Genomic DNA, 9,407 nt, shown 5'->3' with positions numbered 1-9,407 from the left:
TTCCCAGTTCTTCCTTATCGAAAATTTCAAACAAATAGAAAATTTGAAAGGTTCAGTGAGCAGACATATCTCATCTAGAGTCAATAGCTGATTTTGCCATATTTGCTTTATCTAGATGTGTCTTTACTTGCGATGAAACTTCAGCCCTGAGTGTGTCATCATGTATCTTCTAAGAGTAAGGACATTCTCCTACATAATCACAATACCATTATCACACCTATAAAATTTAACCATAAAAACATCTAATATTCAAGTCCATGGACTTCCCTGGTGGCGCAGTGGTTAAGAATCTGCCTGCCAATGCAAGGGACATGAGCCCTGGTTTGGGAAGATCCCACATGCTGCGGAGCAACTAAGCCCATGAGCCACAACTACTGAAGCCTGCGCACCCTAGAGCCTGTGCACCACAACTACTGAGCCCACATGCCACAACTACTGAAGCCCACACACCTAGAGCCCGTGCTCTGCAACAAGAGAAGCCACCGCAATGAGAAGCCCGTGCACCACAATGAAGAGTAGCCCCCGCTCGCCACAACTAGAGAAAGCCTGCACGCAGCAATAAAGACCCAACGCAGCCAAAAAAAAAAAAAAAAAAGCATCTAATATCAAGTCCATATTCAAATTTCTCGTCCTGAGAGTGTCTGCTACAGAAGTTTTGTTAAGTTTTTGAAGCTGTCTTTTTTAATCCAAGATTCAACAAAACCCACATAGTAGTGATGTGAGGAATGTATAAGTGTAGACATGGCAAGATTCACTTAAGAATCACTAGATAATCAAGTACTAATTTTCCCATTGGAAAAAAGTGTAAAGGGCATTCTCAAAAAGCATAAATCTACAAATAGGACAGAGAAATTTTGTTTTAATTCTGCTTCATATTTTCTGAGTATTCCAGACTATTATCTACCATCCAACTGCACAGTGCATCAAAATCTAATTTTATTAAAAACATAATTCTGTTCCAGAGTTACCAACTTTCAGGCATGTTCTACAGCACAAGCATTAACACCACTCCTTAATGAATATTTGGGTTAGTTGGTTAAAAAAAAAGATTTGGAATTTTAACAACACTGAATATTAAAATAGCAGTACAAGTCAGCAGATTCTTTACAAAACTTTCAAGGCATATTCACAACATTTATAGGAGACTGACACAGGATAGAGTTAAATTTTGTGTGTTAAAGGCAACTACATATAGTAATAACAAACACTGCCCTCAATTTGCTGTTCAAGAGTTTTGAAATTCTGTGACTCCCAACCATTTTTTAAAATTTTAAGATAATTGCACTATTTTAAACGTTGTACATAACATACAACTTTCAAATATTTATTCATATTATTTTAAATTTGCACAATTTACATTCCCATAAAATGTGGCAGCACTGTACTTGACAGGCAACCCTTCGGAGGGCTCAGATATGCATGAATTTCATCCAACATGGTTTGGTTAAACAACACCACTCCCCAATAACACAATTCAAATTTCAGTTCCTACTTTATATTAATTGTGAGAAATCCCATAAAGTACTACAAACTTGCCTGCTAGCTCTTCAGTCTACAAACCATTACATTAATAATGGATGCCCACCATGATCAGTGACCAGTCACATCATTTCTTTCAAAGTCTGTTGGTGACTGGTCACTGCAAATCTGTTATTCGATTCAGGCAGAAACAGCAAGAGTTGTAGTTGCATGGGCTCTTTGTCTCCTGGTGAAGAACTGTTGTGGTTACTATGAACTGCAAAACTTCCTGTATGTAATGACTCCATCCAGGCCTCTGCAGAGAGACAACCAAACTCTAGCAAGGCTTCTAGCAGCATAAGGCAGTGTCCCTAGGATGAAATCCCTGACAACCCTGCCACCCCTGCCAACACACACACACACACACACACACACACACACACACACACACACACACACACACACACACACACACACACACACACTAAAATGCCTGCCTGAAAAAAAAGATGCCAGAATTTACTGTTACTTCCACCATACACCTAATGATAGTCCCCTGTATTTACTAAAAAGGACTTAAAATTATGAATCTTTCCTCTGTATACTTAACTTGCAGTATTATATTACTTTCAGGTGTACAACATAGTGATTCAGTATTTTGTAGATTATACCTCATATAATAAAACATTGGCTATATTTTCTGTGCTGTAAGTTACATCCTTGTAACTTATTTATTTTGTACCTAGTAGTTTTTACCTCTTAATCCCCTTCACCTATCATGCCCCTCCTCCCACCTCTCTCCCCTCTGGTAACCACTAGTTTGTTCCTCTGTATCTGTGAGTCTGTTTCTGTTTTGTAATATTCATTAGTTTATTTTTCAGATTCCACATATAAGTGAAAACATACAATATTTGTCTTTCTGTGACTTATTTAACTAAGCAATGGCTAAATTTTATTCTTTCTATGGCTGAATAGTATTACATTGTATATATATACCATGTCTTCTTTATCCATTCCTTTGTTGATGGACCCTTAGGTTGCTTCCGTATCTTGGCTATTGTCAATAATGCTGCAATGAACATTGGTGTGCCTATATCTTTTCGAAATAGTGTTTTCCTTTTCTTGGATATATATCCAGGAATGGAATTGCTGGGTCATGTGGTAGTTCTACTTTTAGTTTGTTAAGGAACCTCCACCATCTTCCTTAGTGGCTGTGCCAATTTACATTCTCACCAACCATGTATTAGGGTTCCCTTTTCTCCACACCCTCACCAACACTTATTATTCCTTGTCTTTTGAATGATGGCCATTCTAACAGGTGTGAGGTGATACCTCATTGTGGTTTTGATTTGCATTTCCCTGATGATTAGTGATTCTGAGCATCTTTTCATGTGCCTGTTGTTCAACGGTATGTCTTCTTTGGAAAAATACCTATTCAGTTTCTCTGCCCATCTTTTAATCAGGTTGTTTGGGGTTTTTTTGATATGGAGTTGTCTGAGTATATATTGATATTTTGGGTGTTAACCCTTTATGACACATATCATTTGCAAATATCTCCTCCCAATCAGTAGATTGCCCTCTCATTTCGTTGATGGTTTCCTTTGCTGTGCAAAAGCTTTTAAGTTTGATAATGTCCCATTTGTTTATTTTTGCTTTTGTTTCCCTTGCCTGAGGAGACAGATCCAAAAAATATTGCTATAACCTATGTCAAAGAGCATACTGCCTATGTCTTCTTCTGGGAGTTTTATGGTTTCAAGTCTTACATTGGTCTTTAATCCATTTTGAGTTTATTTTTGTACATGGTGTGAGAAAATGTTCAAATTTCATTCTTTTACATGTAGCTCTCCAGTTTTTCCAGCACAATTTATTGAAGAGACTGTATTTTACCCATTGTACATTCTTCCATCCTTTGTCATAATTTAATTTACAATATGTGTTTGGGTTTATTTATGGGTTTTCTATTCTGTTCCATGGATCTATGTTTCTGATTTTGTGCCAGTACCATACTGTTTTGATTACTGGAGCTTTGTAGTATAGTCTGAAGTCAGGGTGTGTGATACCTCTTGCTTTGTTCTTTTTTTCTCAAGATGGCTTTGGCTATTTGGAGTCTTTTGTGGTTCCATACAAAATTTAGAGTCATTTGTTCAGGTTCTTTGGAAAATGTTATGGGTTTGATTTAATCTGTAGATTGCTTTGGGTAGTATGGATATTTTAACAATAGTAATTCTTCTAATCCATGAACATGGAGTATCTTTCCATTTATTTGTATCGTCTTCAATTACCTTCATCAGTATCTCATAGTTTTCAGAGTATAGGTCTTTCACCTCCTTGGTTAACCCTCTATATCAGCTTTGTTGAGAGGTTTTATCATGAATGGATGTTGGATTTTGCCAAATATTTTCTCTGGATCTATTGAGAGGATCATATGATTTTTATCTTTTGTTTTGTTAACGTTGTGTATCACATTGACCAACTTGTAGATGTTGAATCATCTTTGCATCCCTGGTATAAATCCCACTTGATCATGATATATGATTCTTTTCATGTATTGTTAAATTCAGTTTGCTAATATTTTGTTGAGGATTTTTGCATCTATGTTCATCAAGGATATTGGTCTGTAATTTTCTTTTTCTGTAGTGTCTTTGTCTGTTTTGGTATCAGATTAATGCTAGCCTCATAGAATGAGTTTGGAAGTGTTTACTCTTCAGTTTTTTGTTTTTTAGGTTTTTTGGGGCAGGTGGGAATAGTTTGAGAAAGATAGGTATTACTTTTTAAAATTGTTTGGTAGAATTCCCCTGTGAAGCCATCCAGTTCTGGACTTTTGCTTTTTGGGAGTTTGGGGCGGGGGTTGTTTTTTTAAAAAATAAATTTATTTATTATTTTTGGCTGTGTTGGGTCTTTGTTGCTGCACGTGGGCTTTCTCTAGTTGTGGTGAGCAGGGGCTACTCTTCGTTGCAGTGCATGGGCTTCTCATTGCAATGGCTTCTCTTGTTGCAGAGCACGGGCTCTAGGCGCGCAGGCTTCAGTAGTTGTGGCACATGGGCTCAATAGTTGTGGCTCGCAGGCTCTAGAGCGCAGGCTCAGTAGTTGTGGCACATGGGCTTAGTTGTCCATGGCATGTGGGATTTTCCCAGACCAGGGCTCTAACCCGTGTCCCCTGCATTGGCAGGCGGATTCTTAACCACTGTGCCACCAGGGAAGTCCCTGTTGGGAGTTTTTTGATTACTGATTCAATTTCAGACTAGTAATTAGTCTGTTCAGATTTTCTATTTCTTCCTGATTCAGTCTTCGAATATTGTATGTTTCTAGGAATTTATCCACTTGTCCACTCTGCTGGCATATAATTGTTTGTAGCATTCTCTTATGATTGTATTTCTGTGATATCAGTTGTAAATTCTCTTTCATTACTAATTTTATTTGGGCCCTCTCTCTTTTGTTCTTAATAATGAATCTGGTGAAATGTTTATCAATTTTGTTTATCTTTTCAAGATACCAACTCTTAATTTCATTGATCTTTTCTACTGACTTTTGTTTTCCATTTTATTTATTTTCTCTCTGATCTTTATTATTTCCTTCCTTATGCTGACTTTGGGCTTTGTTTTTCTAATTCCTTTAGATGGTAGGTTGGGTTGTTTGAGATTTTTCATGTTTCTTGAGGTAGAGCTTTATTGCTGTAAACTTCCCTCTTAGTACTGCTTTTGATGAGTCCCATAGGTTTTGGAAAGTTGCGTTTTTATTTTCATTTGTCTTCAGGTTTTTCTGATTTCCTCTTTGGTTTCTTTATTGACCCGTTTTTTTTAGTAGCATGTTGTTTTAGTCTCCGTGTATTTGTTTTTCCCATTTTTCTTACTGTAATTGATTTCTGCTTTTATATAGTCATGGTTTGAAAAAATGGTTATATAATTTCTACCTTTAAAATTGGTTGAGGCTTGTGTGTGTGTGTGTGTGTGTGTGTGTGTGTGTGTGTGTGTGTGTTCTAGCATATGATCTATCCTGGAAAACGCTCCATGTGCGCTTGAGGAGAATGTGTATTCTGCTGTTTTGGGGCAGAATGTCCTATAGATTTCTATTAAGTCCAACTGATCTAACATGTCATTTAAGAATACTGTTTCCTTGTTGATTCTCTGTCTGTCTGATCTGTCCATTGATGTAAGTGGGGTGTTAAAGTCTCCTACTATTATTGTATTAGTGTCAATTTCTCCCTTTATGTCTGTTAACATTTGCTTTATATATTTAGGTGCTCCTATATTAGATGCATGTATGTTAATGAGTGTCACAGCTCTTCTTGTATTGATCCCTTCATCATTATATAATGCCCTTCTTTGTCTTTTGTTATAGACCTTGTGTTAAAGTCTACTTTGTCTGATATGACTATTGCCACCCCAGCTTTCTTGTCATTTGCAAGAACTATCTTTTTCCATACCTTTACTTTCAGTCTGTGTGCATCTTTAGCTCTGAAAGTCTCCTATAAGCAGCATATAGATGGGTCTTGTTTTTTTAATCCAATCAGACACCCTCTTTTTTTTTTTGGCTGCACCAGGTCTTTGTTGTGGCACGTGGACTTCTTAGTTGCGGCATGCATGCAGGATGTAGTTCCCTGACCAGGGATCGAACCCGGGCTGCCTACATTGGGAGCACAGAGTCTTACCCACTGGACCACCAGGGAAGTCCCCACCTTATGTCTTTTGATTGGAGCTTTAGTCCATTGACATTTAAAGTGATTATTGAGGGAATTCCCTGGTGGTCCAGTAGTTAGGACTCTGCGCTTCCACTGCAGGGGACACTGGTTCAATCGCTGTTCAGGGAACTCAGATCTCGCATGCCTCGTGGCACAGCCAAAATATAGATAGATGATAGATAAAGTGATTATTGATAGGTATGTACTTATTGTCATTTTGTTACTTGTTTTCTGGTTGTTTTTGTAGTTCTTTGTTTTTTCTTCTTCTAGTTTCTTCCCCTGTGGTTTGATGATTTTCTTTAGGGATATGCTTGTATTCCTTTCCAGTTTTTTTTGTATCTATTGTAGGTTTTTGATTTGTGGTTACGGTGGGGTTCATATATGTTGAACTATATCTACTTGCTTTTTTTTAAGAATTTTTTTTAAGATTTAATTTATTTTTGGCTGTTGGGTTTTCTTTGCTGTGCACAGGCTTTCACTAGTTGCAGTGAGTGGGGGCTACTCTTCGTTGTGGTTGCACAGGCTTCTCCTTGCAGTGGCTTCTCTTGTTGCAGAGCACAGGCTCTAGGCACATGGGCTTCAGTAGTTGCGGCACTTGGGCTCTAGAGCACAGGCTCAGTAGTTGTGGCACATGGGCTTAGTTGCTCCACGGCATGTGGGATCTTCCCGGACCAGGGATTGAACCCATGTCCCCTGCATTGGCAGGTGGATTCTTATACACTGCACCACCGGGGAAGTCCCATATCTACTTGCTTTTTTTTTTTTTTTTTTAAAGCAAAGATAATTTGAGTTTATTAGTGGAAATACAAATGTTTTTGTTTTGTTTTGTTTTTTTGTGGTACGCGGTTGTCTCACTGTTGTGGCCTCTCCCGTTGCAGAGCACAGGCTCTGGATGCGCCAGCTCAGCGGACATGGCTCACGGGCCCAGCCACTCCGCGGCATGTGGGATCTTCCCAGACCGGGGCACGAATCCATGTCCCCTGCATTGGCAGGCAGACTCTCAATCACTGCACCACCAGGGAAGCCCTATCTACTTGCTTTTAAACTGATAGTTATTTAAGTTCAAAGACATTCTAAAAGATCTACATTTTACACCCCTCCCCCACGTTTTTGGTTTTTTTCTTTTGTTTTTGGCCGCACCACGCAGCATGTGGGATCTTAGTTCCCTGACTAGGGATCAAACCTGTGCCCCCTGCAGTGGAAGCATGGAGTCTTAACCACTGAACTGCCAGGGAAGTCCCCACATTTGGTTTTTGATGTCATATTTTACATCTTCATGTTTATCCCTTCATGTTTACTGAAGTTATAGTTGATTTTACAATTTTTGTTTTTTAATCTTCATACTAGTTTATTCATACTAGCTTGATCCTCAATCTTTACTGTATTTTGCCTTTACTAGTGGGATTTATCCTTTCCTATAAATTCTTGTTGTAGCCTTTTCTTTTCCATTTAGAGAAAACCCTTTAACATTTCTTTTAGACTTAGTTTAGTACTGATGAACTCTTAGTTTTTGCTTATCTGAGAAGTTCTCTCTCCTTCAATTCTGAATGACAGTCTTGCTGGGTAGAGTATCCTGGGTTGTAGGTTTTCCCTTTCAGCACTTTAATCAATATATCATGCCACTCCCTTCTGGCCTGCAGTTTCTTCAGAAAAATCAGCTGATAGCCTTGTGGGGGTTCCCTTGTATGTGACTCCTTGTTTTACTCTCGCTGTCTTTAGGATTCTCTAACTTTTGTCATTTCAATTATGATGTCTTAGTGTGGGTCTCTTTGGATTCATCTTGTTTGGGACTCTGTGCTTCCTGTACCTGGACATTTTTTCCTTCTTCAGGTTTGGGAAGTTTTCAGCCATAATTTCATCAAATACATTTTCAACCCCTTTCTCTTCTCCTTCTGCGACCCCTATATAATGTGAATGTTTGTATTCTTGATGTTGTCCCAGAGGTCTCTTGAAATATCCTCATTTTAAAAAGTTTTTCTTTTTGCTGTTCTGATTTGGTTTCCTGTATTCTATCTTCCAGATTGCTTATGCATTATTCTTTATCACTTAATCTCCTGTTAATTCCTTCTAATGTATTTTTGTTTCAGTTATTCTTCAGTTCTGACTGGTTCTTTTTCATGTTTCATAGTTCTTTGAATTTCTCACTGTGTTCCTCTATCCTTTTCCCAAGTTTTTTGTGTGTGTGTTTTCTGTTTTTGTGTGTGTGTGTTTTGTTGTTTTTTGTTTTACTATTGCTTTGAATTCTTTATCAGGTAAATTATGTTTCATTTTTCCCCCCCTGGGGTTCTTCCCCCCCTGTTCATTTGAAATATATAACTCTGTCTTCTCATTTTGACTTTCTCTATTTGTCTCTATGAAATTAGGTGAAACTGTTACCTATTATGGTCTTGTAGGCATGTCCTTCTGTGGGAGTATCCTTATGCACTCACTCTGTGTTAGCCCAGTGGCTTTGGTGGGAGCTGGATCTGAAGTGAACACAGGCCATGTCTTCTCCTGGTGTGTGCTGATGGCAGCTGCTTTGATGGGAGGTATGGCTAGCGTCCAAGGGAATAGAGCTGTGAGCTGGGACTTGTCCCACGCTCAGTGGTGGTTGTCACCCTATTGGGAAGCAGGACCAAGTCCAAGGGGCTGGAGCAGGAACCCTAAGGGAGTTAAGTTTCTTCCTGGCATGATGACAGTCTCTGCCTTGGTTAGGGATGGTGTTGGGGCTGAGGGGTTGGAACAGCACTTCTGAGCTGGCTTTGCTTTTTCTCCAGTACACGCACACACGCATGATGGCAGTGGCAGGCTCCACCTTGGTCAGAGGTGGGGTCAGGGCCCAAGGGGTTGGAACCCCACCTCTAGGCTGGCTTGCTCTTTCCCTAGTACATTTGCACACTTGCAATTGTGGTGGCAGTCTTTGCCTTGGTCAGAGGTGAGGTTGCGGCCAAGGTGTTGGGGAGTTTCACCTCTGAGCTGGCTCTCCTTTTTTCCCAGTGCATACATGTGTGTTGGCAATGGCAGTCTCCACCTTAATGGGGAATGGTGCCAGTTCAGGTGGGACTGGAGTGTACCCTGGGGTGTCCTGACAGGCTGGCCAGAGCACCAGTTTTCAATCTGCTGGTCTGTGCTGGGACTGGGAGCAAATCTGTGTGTGCTCTTCAAGAGTGGAGTCTTGGTTTCTTACAGCCCTTCAGTAAGCCCCAGTGGTTTTCAAACCAACTAAGAGGGCTGTCTTCCTAGTGCCAGACCCCACGACTGGGATGCTTCATATGGGGTGTGAATTCCTTGC

The sequence above is a fragment of the Mesoplodon bidens genome, assembly GCF_964165515.1.
Source record: "Mesoplodon bidens genome assembly, chromosome: 1".
Lineage (NCBI taxonomy): Eukaryota > Metazoa > Chordata > Mammalia > Artiodactyla > Ziphiidae > Mesoplodon > Mesoplodon bidens.
This window is presented reverse-complemented; position numbering follows the sequence as displayed.